The sequence below is a fragment of the Myotis daubentonii genome, chromosome X (genome assembly GCF_963259705.1).
Source record: "Myotis daubentonii chromosome X, mMyoDau2.1, whole genome shotgun sequence".
NCBI lineage: Eukaryota > Metazoa > Chordata > Mammalia > Chiroptera > Vespertilionidae > Myotis > Myotis daubentonii.
The window spans coordinates 124,508,897-124,527,299 of NC_081861.1; the positions used below are offsets into that span (position 1 = coordinate 124,508,897).

General features: G+C 39.7%; 1 protein-coding gene across 13 annotated transcripts in view; it reads right to left on the reverse strand.

Annotated features, from left to right (window-relative positions):
* Positions 1 to 18,403, reverse strand: part of ZFX (zinc finger protein X-linked) — a 77,252-nt gene that overhangs the window by 29,408 nt on the left and 29,441 nt on the right. Inside the window, exons 1-2 of one of the 13 annotated variants that reach the window (XM_059679057.1) lie at positions 9,856 to 10,189; positions 272 to 568 (exon numbers count right to left, since the gene is read on the reverse strand). The exons of 1 other annotated variant lie outside the window; for it this stretch is intronic. The gene's annotated coding sequence lies outside the window, so the exon portion shown is untranslated. 11 more of the 13 variants (XM_059679058.1, XM_059679059.1, XM_059679060.1 and 8 more) reach the window with 11 other exon arrangements.

Consider the following 18,403-nt stretch of genomic DNA (forward strand, 5'->3'; position numbering starts at 1 on the left):
CAAAGACCAAAGAAAAAATATTCCATAAATTTTAAAACAAAGTTCTAAATAATTCAATGGGCAATATGAAAATCACAATATATTTAGGACTAAATAATAAAAATCAATTCATATCAAAATCATCACAACCAGTTATAGTTCGAGGAAAATTTATAGTTTTAAAGGCACATATTATAAGAGTAGAAATTAAATATTAATGAGCCAAACCTCCAACTTAGATTTTTTAAATGTTAGAATAAATGCAAATAAAGTAGAAGGAAAGAAATCTTACCAAATGAGCAGAAACACAAAGGGTCAATAAGAACTATTTGAGCCCGGCCGGTGTGGCTGTCAACCCACGAACCAGGAAGTCAGGGTTCGATTCTCGGTCAGGACACATGCCTGGGTTGCAGGCTCGATCCCCAATGGGGGTGAGGGTAATGCTGAAGGCAGCCGATCAATGAGCCTCTCTCATCATTGATGTTTCTCTCTCTCCCTTCCTCTCTCTGAAATCAACAAAAAATATATATTTTTAAAAGAAACGAACTATTTGAAAAGTCTTAATAACATAGGCAAGTTACTGGCAGTGCTGAAAAAAAGAGGGACAAATTAATCAAATTAGATATTTTAAAGTCAGAGAAACCTATATCTTATACCAATATAATTGAAAAGTTACATTTTTCTGAATAGTCAAGTCCTGAACACGTAGCTCAGTTGGTTAGATATCACCATCCTGATATGCTAAGGTTGCGAGTTCAACTCCCGGTCAATGCACATGCAAGAATCAACCAATAAATGCATAAATAAGTGAAACAACAAATTTCTTCTGTTTCTCTCTCTCTCTCAAATCAATTTAAAAAAAATAAGTCAAAAAGACTTACCGCCACCAAAGAAACTTAAATCAAATCAATTCACAGAAAAGACACCAGGCAGTTTCACAGATGAATTCTAACTTTCAAGAACAGAGTATTAAGTAAAACTTATTTCAAAAAGAAAAAATACTGCCATACTCATCTTATGAAGTTAGCATAACCGTGTTTGTTATCAAAACAATACAAAGCCGACATGAAAAAGGAAAAGTACATAGCAATAATCCAGGAAATCCAAAGATAATTTAAAATAGAAAATCTACATCCTAAAGATAGCTGACTGAAACTAATACAATATTGAATGTCAATTGTAATTAAATTTTTTTAATTTAAAAAAAGAAAATCTATGCGACCCATCAAACCAATATATCCAGCAAACACATTAGAAAAATCAACTTCTGTTCACAATGAAAACTCTAAAATAAGCATAAGAGAATGTAATAAATAACATCTACCCCATCCAAAAAACCCCACTACAATAGCATGCTTAATGATAAAATATTAGAAGCACTCTATTCAATTACCTAGACAAGGATGCCTGTTATCAATGCTTTTATTCAACACTGAGCTAGAGACAGTAGTCAATGCAATTAAAAAAAAAAAAAAAAAAAGAGCCTTGGCCAGTGTGATTAAATGGTTAGAGCATCAGCACACACACCCAAGAGTTGTGGGTTCCATTCCCAGTCAAGGGCACATACCTGGGTTGCAGGTTCGATCCCCACCCAGGTCTGCACGCATGCCAGGGGCAACCAATCCATGTGTGTCTCTCACAATATTTCTCTTTCTATCTCTCTCTCTCTACCTCTCCTTACCTTCCATTCTCTCTAAAAAAAAATCAATGGAAAAAAATATCCTCAGGTAAGGATTAACAAAAAGAAAAAAGAAACAGGAGGCGAAATGAATGAAAAATAAAACCTCATTCACACACAACTACCTAGAAAATACAGAATTTTAAAGTGTTATTGCTCCCACATTTCATTTATTCTAAAGATACCACCAATTTTAAGTAACATCCTTATTTTATATACAACTAAGAAAAAAACACTGCCAATTAAAGGAATGCCATACATTATTATCTAGAATTTTCATTTTAGACTTAGAGAAAATTATTTTAGACTTAGACATATTTTTGTATTTTGTGCATATAAAAAAAATAGAAGCAAAAGAAATTGGTAGGGTACTCCTAAAACTCCACATTCAGCGTCCTATGAATTACTTTTCTACTCAAAACTATTCAAACTTTCCTAATAATATTGCCCTCTGCCAAGAGTGTTAGTGAGGCAGCGTTTCTTAAAATGCTCCATTATTATCTTTGGGATTTTCTTTCCAGTCAAACACCCACTTCGCCATTTCTCCTCCCTTAGGTTGTATTGTTTGGCATGAAAAACTACATAACAATGCACATACTCATTTAAGTGATGACAAAATGAAGAGTCTTGATCAAGTTTGTGCATGTGCAGGCAACAATAACTATATCATGACTGCTACCAGGACAACATTGATTTCAGGACACCATCAATTCAAGATCTATTTTGATTTCAGAGATGTTAAAATGTTAAGGGAGGAAACTACATCTCAAAATCTATGAAATATTGTAATATGAGAGTTCAGCGGGGTTATATATCAATACATGTAAGTCCATAGTGTTCCCTATACATCAGCTTAGATGCTTAACAGAAATAACTAAATAAAAAAATCCTATTCACAACAAAAATTACACAGTATCTGGAAAAAGATCTAATGAAAGCTGAGCAAGACTTTATGAAAAACAATAGAGCACACCCAGATTCAAATCCCAGCTCCACTATTTAGCATATATCTATCTGTATCTATATATTTATTCTATAAATTTGATGCAAATACAATAAAAATCCAAGTTTTTCATAGAAACTGACCCAAAAATAAACAAAGGAAGGAAAATAGTTTTCACCTGAAGAAAAAAAACATATTATTAAGATTTAATTATAAAGCAATCATTATTAAATCACAGTGGTATAGTATGGTTAGTCAACAAATGAAACCAGGAGAAACTAGAAACAGATATGTATATTGTGAGAATATGATAAACCTCAAGAGCTGCATTATAAATCTGTGGGGAGAAAGGCTAAACTACTTGGCAAATCCATATTAAAAAGATAAAATTAGCCCTGGCCAGTGTGGCTCAGTTGCTTGGAGCGTCGTCCTGTACATCAAAAGGTGGCAGGTTTGATTCCCAGTCAGGGCACATACCCAGGTTGCAGGTTAAATATAAGGTCAGGGTGCATTAGGAGGTAACTGATTGATGTATCTCTCTATTCCCCCCTCCTTCTAAAATCTATAAAAAATATAAATAAAAATAAATTAAAATTTTAAATTAGCCATGGCTGGTGTTGCTCAATGGTTAGAGGATTGGCCTGCACACCGAAGGGCCATGGGTTCGATTCCCAGTCAAGGGCATAACCTGGGTTGCAGGTTTGTTCCCTGGCCCAGTTGGGGTACATGTGGGAGGCAACCAATCTATGTCTCTCCCTCACATCAAGGTTCGTTCTCTCTCTCTCTCTCTCTCTCCCCTACCTCCCTCCCTTCTACACTCTCTCTAAAAATCAATGGAAAAAAATATCCTCAGGTGAGGATTAACAAAAAAATAAAAATAATTTAAAAAAATTAGATCACACAATAGATTTAAAAAGTTCCAGATGAATTAATGACCTAAATATGAAAAAGCACAGCACTATTATAACCTTGGAGATTGGGGGGGGTGGGGGGGGGGATGGGACATAAGCCATAAATGAAAGAAAACTGATTACCATCTCATCAAGAAGTCTTATACCAAAAAAAAAAAAAAATTCCATAAACAAAGCTAAAAGATAAGCCACAGCCTAGGAAATGGTATTTTCAGTGTGTATAACTACAAATTATTAGTATTCAGAATATAAAACTATACATAAGCCAATGAGAAAAAGACAACCCAATTGAAAAATGGACCAAGGATAGGCACAAGTAAGTCACAGAAAACTCAAATGGCAAATAAATATGTGTGTGGGGGGGGGGGGGGGGCCTCAATCTCACTAGAAATTTAAGAAATGCAAAATGAAATCAGCTATGAGATATTCTTAACACCCAACAGATTGGAAAACAATATGTAGTGTAATCTTTTGGCATTGGTCTGGAGAAACAGAGGCTCGTACACAGCTGGTGAGTGTCAAATAGGACATAATTTGACAATTCCCAGTAAATGTGACAAATGCAGATTCCTGAAAGCAGCAATTCTACTACTATAATCCCAAGAGAGAAGAACCCTGTACAGTATAAAGATGTTCACTGAAGCACTGTTTGGAATTATAGAAAATTGCAAACCAAATGGTCTCTCCATAATAAATGAATCACAATATATTTATACATTGAAATACAAATAAAATGAATGAACTAGATCAATAGTTTTCAAACTTCTTGGTCTCAAGACCCCTTTCACAGCCTTAAAAATTGAGACCTCCAAAAAGTTTTGCTTATGTGGGTTCTATCTACATTTACATTAGAAATTAAATCTGAGGCATTTTTAAAATAATTTATAAATTGATAAAACAATAAACCCACTTTATGTCAACATAACACATTACTATTTTCAAAAAAATAAAAACAGTGAAAAGAATAGCATTATTTTACAGTTTTGCAAGCCTCTTTAAAAATCAAGCTTAATAGAGGCCAGCTGGATCCCCTTAACTGCTTGTGTTCAATTTAAGATATCATGTGCCATATAGCCTTTGTACAGCACCGATGCAGTGTACAGAGGAATGCGGCTAGAAGAATCTTAAGAGATCCTTGGGAACTTCTGGAACACACTTTGAGAATCACTAAACTAGATCCACATACAACATGGATAAAACTCAAAAACACAATGCTAAGTGAAGAAAATGACAAACAGTATGGTACTGTTCATGTAAAGTGAAAACACACAAAGCAATACATACTTGTTTTTGGTACATACATATTAGGACAGTGGTTAGTTACTTCTGGCAAAGAAAAGACAGGAATGGAATGAGGGGCACTCTTTAACTGAATCTATGAGATTTTCTTTCTTTACACAAACAAAAAATGTTATGAAGCAAATATATAATTAAATATTAAAATCTGTTAAATCTAGGTGATTCTTGCTTCTCTAAAATATTTGTAAATTGACACTTGTAATTCTGAAATATTTCATAATTTAAAGTGGACCTCCCTTTGAGTAAATATAGTTGTAAGAATCTGGATTTTATAAAACATTGTTTAGAAAAGTAATTTCACAGGAATAAGAATACACTGGCTATATTAACCCCAAATAGTTAAGCAGTGGGGATGGGGTGGAGGTTACTCAACTTAAGTGGTGTACCTTAGTATGTATACCCCTTGGTCAAAGGACACACTGACTAGATCAGTGAAGGCGAACCTTTTGAGCTCAGTGTGTCAGCATTTTGAAAAACCCTAACTTAACTCTGGTGCCCTGTCACATATGGAAATTTTTTCATCTTTGCAACCATAGTAAAACAAAGACTTACATTTTTGATATTTATTTTATATATTTAAATGCCATTTAACAAAGAAAAATCAACCAAAAAAATGAGTTCGTGTCTGACACGCGTGTCATCGGTTCACCATCACTGGACTAGATGATTGAATAGTTGAAAACTATTCAACTACATAAAACTCTCTGCACCCAATAATTAATTGTTTTTAGAGATAATGACCATGTGCCAGGTACTGCTTGGGGACAAGAATAAAACTGTTTCTACATTGAAAGTTTAGAAAAAATGACAAAAATATAAATACAATTAAAATATAATAAATTAGCCCTGACCAGTGTGGCTCAGTTGGTTGGAGGGTCATCCCTTGCACAGAAGGGTCTTGGGTTTGATTCCCAGTCAGGGCACATACCTAGGTTACAAATTCAATTCCCATTTGGGGTGAGTACGGGAGGCAACTGATTGATGTCTCTCTCTCACATTGATATTTCTCTTTCTCTCTATCCCTCTCCCTTCCTCGCTTTCTAAACTCAATTTAAAAAACAAAAAAACGAAAAACATCTCCTTGGGTGAAGAGTAAATGCTAATAAATTAAAGATGTCCACATTGCTATATGAGACAGAGGAAAATGAGCCTGGGAAAATAATGATGCCATTAAGAGAAAGAAAACTAGAAGTAGGTGTTGTTTTAGGGACACTGGGTTTAAAAAAGATTATTTTTCCAATATTGGACATCTATTTACTATGTGCCAGGTAAATCTTGTTTCAGCCGTGTTGAGACAGCCGGGAACCTGGGTGGAGATGGTCAGTAGGCAACTGAAAATGATAGATGAGAAACTAAAAGAGAGGATGGGCATGGTATGAAACACTGGAACCCGGAGAGAAGATTTGAGCAAAAAAGGACAGAAGATTGACCTTGACGGAAACTTCATGGTATAAGACAGAGAAGGCAAAGAGTTTCTGAAACACAGAATACTTTTATGTGACACACCCAGTGACATGATGTGGAACAGTTACCCAATTTAGGAGTAAGTGGGATGAAAAGAAAAGTACTGGTGAAAGAAAAAAAGACAGGTGAGGTTTTCTGCACGATGAGCAAACCTAGGAATGTTTATAAGGGGAGGGAAAGGCACCAGTGGAGTTAGAAGGCAATGATGCAATCGGCAGATTCAGATTCACTAACAGGTCCGTCCTTTGGGACGGGTGGGGTGCACAGGAAGAGCAGCTGGGCCTGAAGGAGGCCAATTCTTTCTGCAGGGAAAGAACAGGAGGAAAGCCTTAGAGACTAAAGAGCATGATATGGAAGGAAGTAAGCGCAAATGCTCAGATTAGATGATCATCCATCCTGATTTAAGTAAAAGATTAGGTAATCTCTGCTAATGCTGAGGGGTTTCCAGGGCGGGTTAAGGAATTTAAGAGTAAAAAAGTCTGATTGCTAGTATGTGCACATACAATAAAAACAAGGTCATCATTGACAATACAAGTACAGATGGGATTAGAAAGAAAGTATTTACAAAATGAATGTGGAAAAAAAATTGTTTTAATGTATTCTGAGCATGTTTTTTAAAAAAAGGAAACTTGCACCTATCCCAAACATCTACATAACTTAAAAATTAACACTTCAGGTATCCAAGAGGTAAGGTAATAAGGTTTTCCAGATCAAAGTCTACTCTTTCACGAAAAAAGCATTTTATACCTAACAGTTGGAGATAGAAATCCTTCTAAACTATGCACTTATCTGTCTCCTTCATTACACAACTTGAGTCTAACAATCTTTATCTTGAACATCCACTCTTGCTGTAGTAAAACATCTACTGCTGCTGTACTGTGTATGCAACCATTTTCTATGTCTTTCCCAGCTGGCAAGAAAGAAAGCAACTGGTTCTTCTTTCTAAATGTACGTTTACTCTTACCACCTCCACAACCCAGCCCCTTAGCAACTTGCTTCCAGTGGGCCTCGTACAACGCGCTGTTTCTTAATCGTCTGTAAACCATGGCCCTTTATGACAACCATGAGAATCTCCAGTTCCCTCCCGTCCTCTCATGGAGCATCGATACTCTGACCTGCCACAGTCTAGGAATGGAAAAACTATAACAAGTTTCTAGTGAATATTTGTTTTATGTCGTAAAATTCTACGGCACACATTCGGCACATGTGCATCTATAATAGTCAAAGATTAATCACAACATGAGAAGGCTTCGCTTAGCAAACAGCCTTGGTTACTCTCACAAGGGAGAACCGGGATTGCAAAGGGCCATCTGAAGGCTGCTGCCTTTTTAGTAACCGGCGCTTCTAACCTACTTCTCAAACACTGATTCTTTCAAAATTACCACGGGAATGCTTACAAATTCATTCCTCATTTTAGTAAAGTAATCTACGGCACTAGTCCTGTATTTTTCACCTGGTAAAGGAAAAGTTAGGAACCCCTCCCTGTTTGTTTACTAGAGAAATTATAATAACTGAGCAAAAGGTTATTTGCAATGAGAAGTTAGGATACAAAAAAGGAGCAGCTATCTAATAGATGGATCACTGAAAAGTAGTAAAATTGGCTTAACTTCTGAATGTTCTTCATAATCATTCCAGTAGTGAAAACACTGGTGAACTTACTACTCTCGTTGTTTCTCAATTCTGAAACTTTTCCTAGTCTAATGGAACTACTAAGCGAATATAAAGCCCACTAACTTGAGGGCTCCCCGGGCTCCCCCATTGGGTTTATAAGCCTTAACAACTTGCAAGCAAGCTCTTCCACCACCTACCTTTTCTGCCCAGAATTCCCACCACTCCCCTACCTACACTATCTACTCCAACCAAACTGTAAATACTTACTGTTTTCCGAAGAACATTCACCCTTCAAATGTCCCTTCCCCACCTCCGCCACCGCTTAATAAAGTCCTACCATCATTCAGTAACCTCAAAATGTCAGGAACACTTCCCTGATGTTCCGAAAGGAAACGTGCCTTCCCCCTGAAACCTCAGTAATTAATTGTACCTTTCTCTCGCAGCACTTGAGTGCACTTCGCCTCGTCTCCTCTACCATTAAACAACGAACTTCTTGCAGCCACGCTGCATTACAAGACCCGTTTTAAATCGTTCTTAGCACCCAGCACAATGCATCGCTAACACTGGGCTCCGAGTTTCCTGGAGAGTTGTACGGTACGAACGATCAAAGGTACTTTAAAGGAAGGAATTACACCTTCGAATCTTTCAAATCAAACAAAGACTCCTAAATACCATAATAGATACATGAACAAAAAATACCGCATCACATTGTTGTCCCTCGGTAAGAAAATAAAACTTTCTGCCCTTCCCCTTACTCCTTAAAAACAAGTAAATACTACCAACAGATCGCGAATAGCTTAAATGCACCTTTTTCAAGAAAGTAGTTTCAAGAAAAAAAGTTATTCCCAAGTAAATCAGCTCAAAAGACTCCTTCAAATGCTATTCCTCCGTTCTCGTCCTGTGTAATTTTCACTTTTTCTCCTATTGGATAAGAGAGTGGTGAGAACTTCTTCTTAGCCAATTGGATTGCTACTGCTTTATTTAGACTCTGAAGAAGGCAATGATTGTTGGAAAACCGCATCGAGGGCGCCTTAACAGCCATGACTTTGACTTACAATAAAATGTCTTGGGGTGCCACTTGCCGTAGTGAGCCCAGATATTTGGGCTGCCATCCGCCCCGATCGCCCTTGGGCCGCTAAGAGAGCGAGGAAAAGACGCGGGGCTGGGGACGCAGAGGGAGACGACGTCGCAAGCGTCAGAGCGGCGGCGATGGCCGCCTGCGCAGCTCAGTTAAAATGCAGCGGAAGCAACAACCCGTCTAGGGGCTGCGCGAGGCAGGGCAGGAAGGTGGCGCTGCCGCCGAGCGCCAGGAGCCCATCATGGCGGCGAGGGCAATGGCCGCGGTGGGAAGCAAGCACACGCAGCCGCGCCCGGCCTCCAGGGCCCGTCACCGGAGCCGCCGCAGCCGCAGCCCGCCCTCCGACGTCCCCCCTCCCCCCACCTCCCGGGCTGTAGCGGAATTTTCTCTTCCGACACCGCCTTCAAGATGGCGGCTCCCCCTCCCGGCAACCCCTTCAATCGTCCCCTGCAGCAGGCGCCGAGCCGCCGAGCCGCCGCCATCTTGTCCCCCGGCCCTCCCCCCCTCGCCGATATTTACATAGCGAAAATCGGCCCGGTCGGCCTGCGGCCTTCACCTCACGCCTGCAGCCTTCGCCTCCCGGCCAGGCCTCACCCTCGCGCGGTGCCCCACGCCGGCCGCGCCGTCGACCCGCGGCCTCTCAATCGCCTCCCAGGCCACCGGGCGACCCTCCCCCAACCCGCGCCCGTTCACTGAGCGCGCCTCCACCGCAGCTCGGGGCAGCCGGGCTCCTCCCCGGGCCTAACTGCGGCCTCCTCGGGGCCTGGTCGGCGCCGCGCGCCACGCCGCCCGGCCTAGCGCGGAAGGGCGCCTTGAGGGCCGCCGACCAGGCCGGGACCAGGCCGCTGCACGCGCTCTAGGCCCCGCGGCCGCGGCGGCGCCCGGAACTCACCGGACGGGCGTGCGGGCGGGCGGCGACGGTGGCGGGTACTGCAGGCCGGCCTTTCTCTGGAGCACTGGGCCGGGCTCCGGCTGGTGGGGCGGGCGGAGGGAGGGAGGAGGGGCCGAGCTCGGAGCTGACAAAAAGCGGCCCAGCTCCCCGGCACGGGCCCGCCGTCAGCACGTCACGTCACCGCCCGGGAGAGAGACCCAGGAAAATGCGGAAGGGTAGAGAGGCCCCCTCCTCCGCCCGGTGGGTCCCCCTGGAGCCCCGGGTCGGTGAAGCATACGCCCCGCGGCCGGGAAGCCTAGTGGCCTCGCTGCGACGGGGTCTCCGTGACAGCGCCCCCCTTCTTTCCACCTCCTCCGCGCTCCCGCCCGCCACCGCTACACACGCGCCGCTGCCGCCGCCTCGGCTGTAAAGCCCGCGTGGGGCCCGACTCGGCCCGGCCGCCCCCCACCATCTCCTGTGGGCCGCGGCCGCCCCCCGGGCCCTCCCCGGAGACATACTGCCCGTCCTCACCCGTCCTGGCCGAGGCGCCTGCTCGAGTTGTTTGCAGGCCCTCAGACCCCCGCCCGCAGTAAATGTGTTTTCATCCCCGTGGCTGGAGAAGATAAATTTAGCAACCCCCGCCGTCCCCTGCTTTCGCTTTAAAAAAAAAAAAAAATCTTTGAAATAAAATGAAAATAGGCTTGCCAGTCGAAGTGGGTATGTGGGAAAGAGGAGGGGTAGAAAGGTGATCCTAAAGCAACTACGAAACCATTTAATTTAATTTTTTAAAAATAAACATGCAGCCAGAAAGCCTAACTGATTTTATTCGTTTGCGGGGGTGGGGAAGAAAAATCAGGAAGAGGGTTGGTTACATTTGAAACGGGTTTCGCACAGTGCAACGGACAGATTTTTAATGTATATTTTCTACATATATATCGGTGTTTCAGAGTTTGGGAGCCTATGAAATGGAAGTCTTGTGTAATTGTTTCATAAGATCAGTTTTTCACATTCTCTAATAAATACGGAAAGGGAGCAGAATTGGGTATGGGTGTTTTTTTTACAAACTTCCTTAAACAGCCTCTTAAAGTTTAAAAGAAAAACGACTGGAAAGAAGGGGTAATATGTATTTGATTAAACAAAGCATTTATCAACCCCAAAAATGTGTATTTTGCTTTTTCATTAGTTTAAATGTTTAAGCTCTTTCCATACTAAACTTGGGACCCAAATTATGTTTAAAAGTTATACTTAAATGGTAAACAGGGTGGTTTTTAATCAGGATATCTGACGTACTTTATTTCTTTACTAAATGTTAGATAAAAACATTTTAAGCAGTACAGAACACAAAAGTTTTAACATAAATAGCATACTGTTGTGAAATCTCATTTTAAATACAGAAACCATATATTTTCATTTCCTGTCATAACTTTTTAAAACTCCCAGAATGCAAGTCGTCCTTTCCCTCAGACATTTTACAAACCAACGGTACAATAAGAAGAAATGTCTGAGAATGTACGGGATGGTAATTTTCCTTTCAATAGTTCAGCTTTGATTTTTTTTTCAGCGGTTAAGTTTACTTTCAAAAATGATAAATGACAACATGTCTTCATCATTTGTAGAAAACTCCATCAGGCTATGATATAGACTCTATTCACAGAAAGGTAAATATAAGTGAGAAAGAGAAATAGCTTGTATACTCACACTAATATAATTTCAAAAAATTGATTACCAGCATTTAGGTACTTTCCAAGTGCCTCTGTTTAATGCTATGGTATGTCAAGAATGGGGTCTAATCCATGCAACTGTAAGCAGCATGAACACAAAAACCTAATGTCAGCATTCTTATTAGTTCTTCCATAATTACCATCAAATACTTCTAAGTCCACCAGTATAAAGTACTTAAGAGTGTCAAGGAACACAAATGAAAAAAAGGTTTCCTCAACTTAAAAGACCAGAAGTAGTTTAGGTATTGATACTTTTATAATAAAAGAACCCTTTGCCAGTACTTTTCATGCATAAAGACTTTGATGGGAAACAAGAAAAGGAAAGCCTATTTCTATTAAATAAACTTTTATTAAAGTCCAACAAAAATTACTCCATAGATGATTATGCAGGTGAAGTCAACTATACTTTTATTTTTCAAAAAAAGGGAAAGTAACTTCTACTTCAAATCCACTTATGGAAGGCTGTAAAGAACAGTGTATGATAAAAAGCATTTTACTAGAAATACCCTTAATATAAAATACTTATGATAAAGTGAAGGCACAAAGGAAGTGTGAACAGCAGAGATCAGAAATCATTCCATGTTGCCCTGCCTGTATAGCCCAGTTGTCGCAATATGCCAAAGTTGCAGGTTCAATCCCCAGTCAGGGTACATGCAAGCATCAACCAATGAGTGAATAAATAAGTGGAACAACAAATTGATGTCTTTCTCTCTCTCTCTCTCTCTCTCTCTCTCTCAAATCAATAAAAAAATTTATAAAACATTTGATGTTATAATAAAATCAAAACATAGTTTATGAGAATATTCACAATAGGACCTTGAGGACACCTAAGATCACTGAACGCATTTGGTAATTAATCACTGGGTGATTAACCTGACACCTTGCACTTAAAGGACCTACTACAGCAGTGATAGCGAACCTCTGACACGTGTGTCAGAGGTGACACGCAAACTCATTTTTTGGTTGATTTTTCTTTTTTAAATGGCATTTAAATGGCCGAAACCGGTTTGGCTCAGTGGATAGAGCGTTGGCCTGCGGACTGAAGGGTCCCGGGTTCGATTCCAGTCAGGGGCGTGTGGCTGGGTTGCGGGCACATCCCCAGTGGGGGATGTGCGGGAGGCGGCTGATCAGTGTTTCTCTCTCATAGATGTTTCTGACTCTCTCTCTCTCTCCCTTCCTCTCTGTAAAAAAATCAATAAAATATATTTTTTTAAAATGGCATTTAAATGTATAAAATAAATATCAAAAATATAAGTCTTTGTTTTACTATGGTTGCAAATATCAAAAAATTTCTATATGTGACACGGCACCAGAGTTGTTAGGGTTTTTCAAAATGCTGACATGCCGAGCTCAAAAGGTTTGCCATCACTGTACTACAGCCTACTAGCATTGATACTTTTGTTCATTGTTTTAGTATTAAGGACCTATAGAATTCTGGGCACAGGGAATAAAATGATGTGGTACTTGGAGAACTCTGAATAAGGAGGTTACCTATGGCAGAATAAAAACATTCTTAAGTCCTTCCATTTTCTCAAATAAAATTTGATATAGGGAGATTGAGAGCAGAATATTTCAAAGGTATATGCTGTGAATACAAAATAGATGATTACAAAACAGTCAAGGGATTTTGGTTATGTGCTAAATTCTATTTGTTCCTTCAGAGCTGTTAATGTATATCAGATAGTTAAAAAGCATCTATTCAAGGTTTTGACAATGTTTTAATAACTTAACTAAAAATTCCTGACATGTTTATAGGTCCTTGAGCCAGAAATAATACAAGGCCTTTCAATCATTTTTCCAGAGAAAGATTAGTCAGAAAAGAAGCTCTTAAAAAAAGAAGGAAAAATACTGTTAATTTTCACTCCACATCACTAACTGCTGGAAATCCAAATAGAAAACAGTAAGTTATTGGTTTATGAGAAAATATAGACCTCGAATAATGTTGTGGTAATTATTTTATGTCCCAAAGGTTAAAAAATACTTACTTTCCCCTAGGAAGTCTCTAATTTTATTGAACTAAGCACATCCTATAACAATTAACCATCTATCTGATACTTGATACTCAAGTCATCTTTTTTTTTTTTTTTACACTCAAGTCATCTTATATGTACTTATCTTAACATGAGCAAGTTGCATCACGGAATTCAGCTGGCTATAATTAATGCCAAGTAAGAATTTTTAATTTGAGTTTTTGAGCCACACACCCTCCCCAAGGGAAATAATTTTAAAATGAACAATGACTGACAATTAGGTGATTTTCAAACAGTATTTTATAACGAGTCATTAGTTGAATAAGACATTGTTTAATTCCTGAATATAAGTGAGAAAATAATGAGCATGCTGGGTGTCCAGATTGCTGCCTCTATGTACAATTTTCGACTAGAGGAACCACAGTTCTGAGAGAAATGACTGGTTCCTGGGCTGGAGTGGAAAATACAAGATGAACCAGGAATATCTCCTCATAACAGAAAGCTTGCTAGGTGTCAAAAGGTGTCAGGAACCAGTTTAAAGAGGTGCCAGTTTGCTAAAGATTTAAAAATTTGAATGTCAAAAGAATAATTGCTATGAATTGAAATGCATCAAGTAGGTGGATGAGTTTGTAATGGCATTTTTAAAACTGAACAACTAGCCCTAACCGGTTTGGCTCAGTGGATAGAGCGTCGGCCTGCGGACTGAAAGGTCCCAGGTTCGATTCCAGTCAAGGGAATGTGCCTTGGTTGCGGGCACATCCCCAGTTGGGGGGGTGCCGGAAGCAGCTGATTGATGTTTCTAACTCTCTATACCTCTTCCTTCCTCTCTGTAAAAAATCAATAAAATATATTTTTTAAAATAAAAAATTAAAAATAAATAAAAATGATCAACTACCCCTGGCTGGTGTGGCTCAGTTAGCTGTGCATCCTCTTGTGCCCCATTAGGGCACATGCCCAGGTTGCAGGCTCAATCTCCATTAGGGGCGTGCAGGAGGTAGCTGATAGATGTTTCGCTCTCATATCAATGTTTCTCTCTCCCTCTCCCTTCTTCTCTCTCTCTCTAAAAAAAATAATCAATAAAAATATATTTTAGAATGATCAACTAGTGGTGATGGTTGCACAGCTTTGTGAATATACTAGAAACTAGTGAATTTTATGGCACGTGAATTATAACTTGTGGTGTGTTTTTTTAATGATCACTTTTGGAGAAAAGCTACAGAACCAACTCATTATTTTGAAAACTAGTAAAGGGAAAGATCAGGCACTTATACTGTATGAACTGTTCCTCAGGTTAAACACATAGTTGATGAAGGGCATTTTCTTTTAATAGAAGTATTTCAACTAATACATGAAGACTTGGTAGAGTTAGATGCCACCATTTTGCAACCGCTAATGAATCAATGGACCTAGGCAACAATCATCAGTGGCAGCTAAGCAGAGTGACAACCAGACAGATGCCTCATGATGGAAGTACAAAATACCACTGATACCATTGTAATTAGCTAGTTATTAATAATGGAAAAGGAGCAAAGGGGGAAGGCCGGGCATTATAAGCATGCCATTTGGGCAGCTTTAGCAGGAAGTCGCAACTTTGCACTCCCCGGGGAACCGCAAGCCAATTCCCTGAAAAACATTGGGGGAAGGGATCTAACAAAGGGAAAACAGATGCATACCTAGTAAAGTTGGGGTGACATAGAGAAGGTACTTGCCTGTCAATCACACCTGGGGACAGAGATGGTTGGCCAGAATGGTCTTGATGACTGCAAACATGCAAATATTTGGGAATACATAATACCCTAAACAAAGGAGCACTCTCTCTTGTTGCTCTCTTGTCATGCTTGACTCTCTGCGTAGGGGCTCTCTTTTTTGCTCCTGTTTCCTTGCATTCACCCATTCGGCCCATGGCCATGCGGACCCCACACGCAATGGACTAATGGACTGCAGTGGGAAACACAAGCTAAGCTAGCCTGATGCGGACTAGACCCAGCTCCAACATGGAAAGGAAACTCTGGACACTGGCTCTGATTTTAGCTCTGCTGAAGCTCCAGCTACATTTCTATGACTGGATTAAGGGAAATGGGACTCTGGAAACCCAGGGGTGTAATTCCACAGAAATAAAGCTTTCTACTATATCTCATCCTCCCCTGTGAGCCTCAGAAAACTCCTTTTCTCTGGATATCACAAGAATTCCAACCCCACTAGCAACCGGGAAGAGGAGGCCCTCTCCTATCCATTAACACCACTAGCCAAAAAAGTCAAACTTGAACTTGATTAAGCCTCTAGCTCTAACTGCCAATTTACAGGAAATACAGGGGACAGACAACTATATCAATGGAACCACAGCGGTGCAATCAACTGAATCAAGATGGTGGGAAACTCTGGGACCTGCTTTCTTCAACAAATAAAGAGAAAAAAAAATTGGAGGGGAAACCAATAGATAAGAAAAGACTTAAAAGACATCAATCAATTGCTGTATATGAAACCTATTTCAATCTTGATTCAAGCAAGTGTAAAATAAATATGAGACAATTGAAGAAATGTGAACACTGAGTGGATTGTTTTCAACAATGACAAGATACATGTTGATATAAACAAAGTATTGTTAATTTAGTTTAGGTGTGATTGTATCTTTAAAAGAGTCCTTATGGCCCTAACCAGTTTGGCTCAGTGGATAGAGCGTCAGCCTGCAGACTCAAGGATCCCAGGTTCGATTCCGGTCAAGGGCATGTACCTTGGTTGTGGGCACATCCCCAGTAGGGAGTGTGCAGGAGGCAGCTGATTAATGTTTCTAACTCTCTATCCCTCTCCTTCCTCTCTGTAAAAAATCAATAAAATATATTTTAAAAATAAATAAATAAAATAAAAGAGTCCTTATGTTTTAGAGATACATTATCAAACTATTTACAGATAAAATAATAAGCTATCAGAGATGGCCTTGAAAATAACATGGGAGAGTGAGGACAGAACAGGGGTTGAGGGTGCAGTGGGTGGAGGATGTAATTAAAATAAGACTGGCCACGAGCACACAATTGTTGAAGCTGGATGATGGACACATGAGTGCTTGATGTATTATCCTCTTTGTGTGTGTATTTAAATTTTTCTATGTTTTACATTTTTATTGAATTTAATCAGGTGACATTGGTTAATAAAATTATATAGGTTTCAGGTGTACAATTCTATAGTACATCATCTATATATTATATTGTGTGTTGACCACCCTAAATCAAGTCTCCTTCCATCACCATTTATCCCCCTTATACCCTCTCCTAAATCCTCTCACCCCCCGCCCCCTTTCCCTCTGGTTGTATATTTGAAATTTTCCACCGCAAGTATAAAAAACAAACAACAGCCGAAACCGGTTTGGCTCAGAGGATAGAGCATCGGCCTGCGGACTCAAGGGTCCCAGGTTCAATTCCGGTCAAGGGCATGTACCTTGGTTGCGGGCACATCCCCAGTAGATGTGCAGGAGGCGGCTGATCGATGTTTCTCTCTCATCGATGTTTCTAACTCTCTATTCCTCTCCCTTCCTCTCTATAAAAATATCAATAAAATATATTTTTTTAAAAAAACAACAGTACAAAGACAAAAATACTTCAAATATCAAAGAACCTTTGGAGTGGAGCAAGCATTAGATATTAGTTGCTTCCTTTCTCTTTTCTATGGACCTTATAACCACTTTCTAAATCAATAAAATTAGACCACTTATGATTAAGAAAACTGCAGTGGTTTTCAAATTTGCAAGGGCAAACCTTACTAAAGATGCAGACTCCTGAGCCTCAATTCCCAGAAATTCTGATTTTTAGTAGGTCTGGGATAAAGTTCAGGAATCTGCAATTTAACCAGCATTTCAGGTGAGTACACAGACAAGTGGGCACACACCAATGGTACTATAAGAAATATTAGTACATCCTGGTAAATGCCTCTTTGCTCATATTTATAAGTTTCACTTGCAGTATAAAGAAGTAAAATTGCTGGATATGCCACATTTTCAATATTACTCTCCAAAATGACTATACTAATATACATTCTCTCCAGCAGAAGAGAATTCCCAACTCCCCATTCTGTGGCCAACACTTGATGTGCTCATACTTTTTACTTTTTGCCAAGAACATAAGTATCTTACAGAATGACCTTTCAGTTAGCAACATTTGTTAAAGCAGCTCTTGAAAATTCTCCCACATTTTGAACAAAGACTCCTTTTTAATGATGTTTCATTATTGTAATTATTTTCATTATTCTAATTCAAATGACTTTTCACCCCAAAATGGTTAAATAAATATGCTCAAAGGAGTGACAATGAAACATTACATTTTAAGGCAAAAATGTTCTCACCAGTTATAGGACATAATTCCTCGTCAGAGAATCTCATATGGAATAAATTTGAATTGTGCTCTGTGTTTACATGAACCACAAATGATTTTTACTTGTTTTTGCATTCAGGCATCAAGCAAATAGAAACAACCCAAATTGAGAGCAAAACAGGAAGAAGCAGCTGGCAAAAATGTGGAAAGTTTCATAATTCTCAAAAAGGTGAGGCAAGCCAAGGACACAATAGTAATCTGACTGAGTAAAATTAAGGTTTCTATAAAGTGTGAATTGCGCATATGACTTCTAAGTGACCTAGCAATGGAACCCCCCACTTTATGGTCATTATATTCAGGGAAAATTCACATGAAAATCAAGTAAGTAGTCAAGTGTCAGAGTATTACGTGATCTGGTCCAGTCAGTTTGGGAAGGTTTTTGCTAGAAAAAAAAATGACTTTGTGAGGAGACCCCCCAAAATGGATTATGAACAAAAGGTTCAAACTGAGCCTGAGCTCTGGAGCAGAGCTTCTCTAACTTTAATGGGCACACAGGGCCCCTGGGGATGTTGTGGAA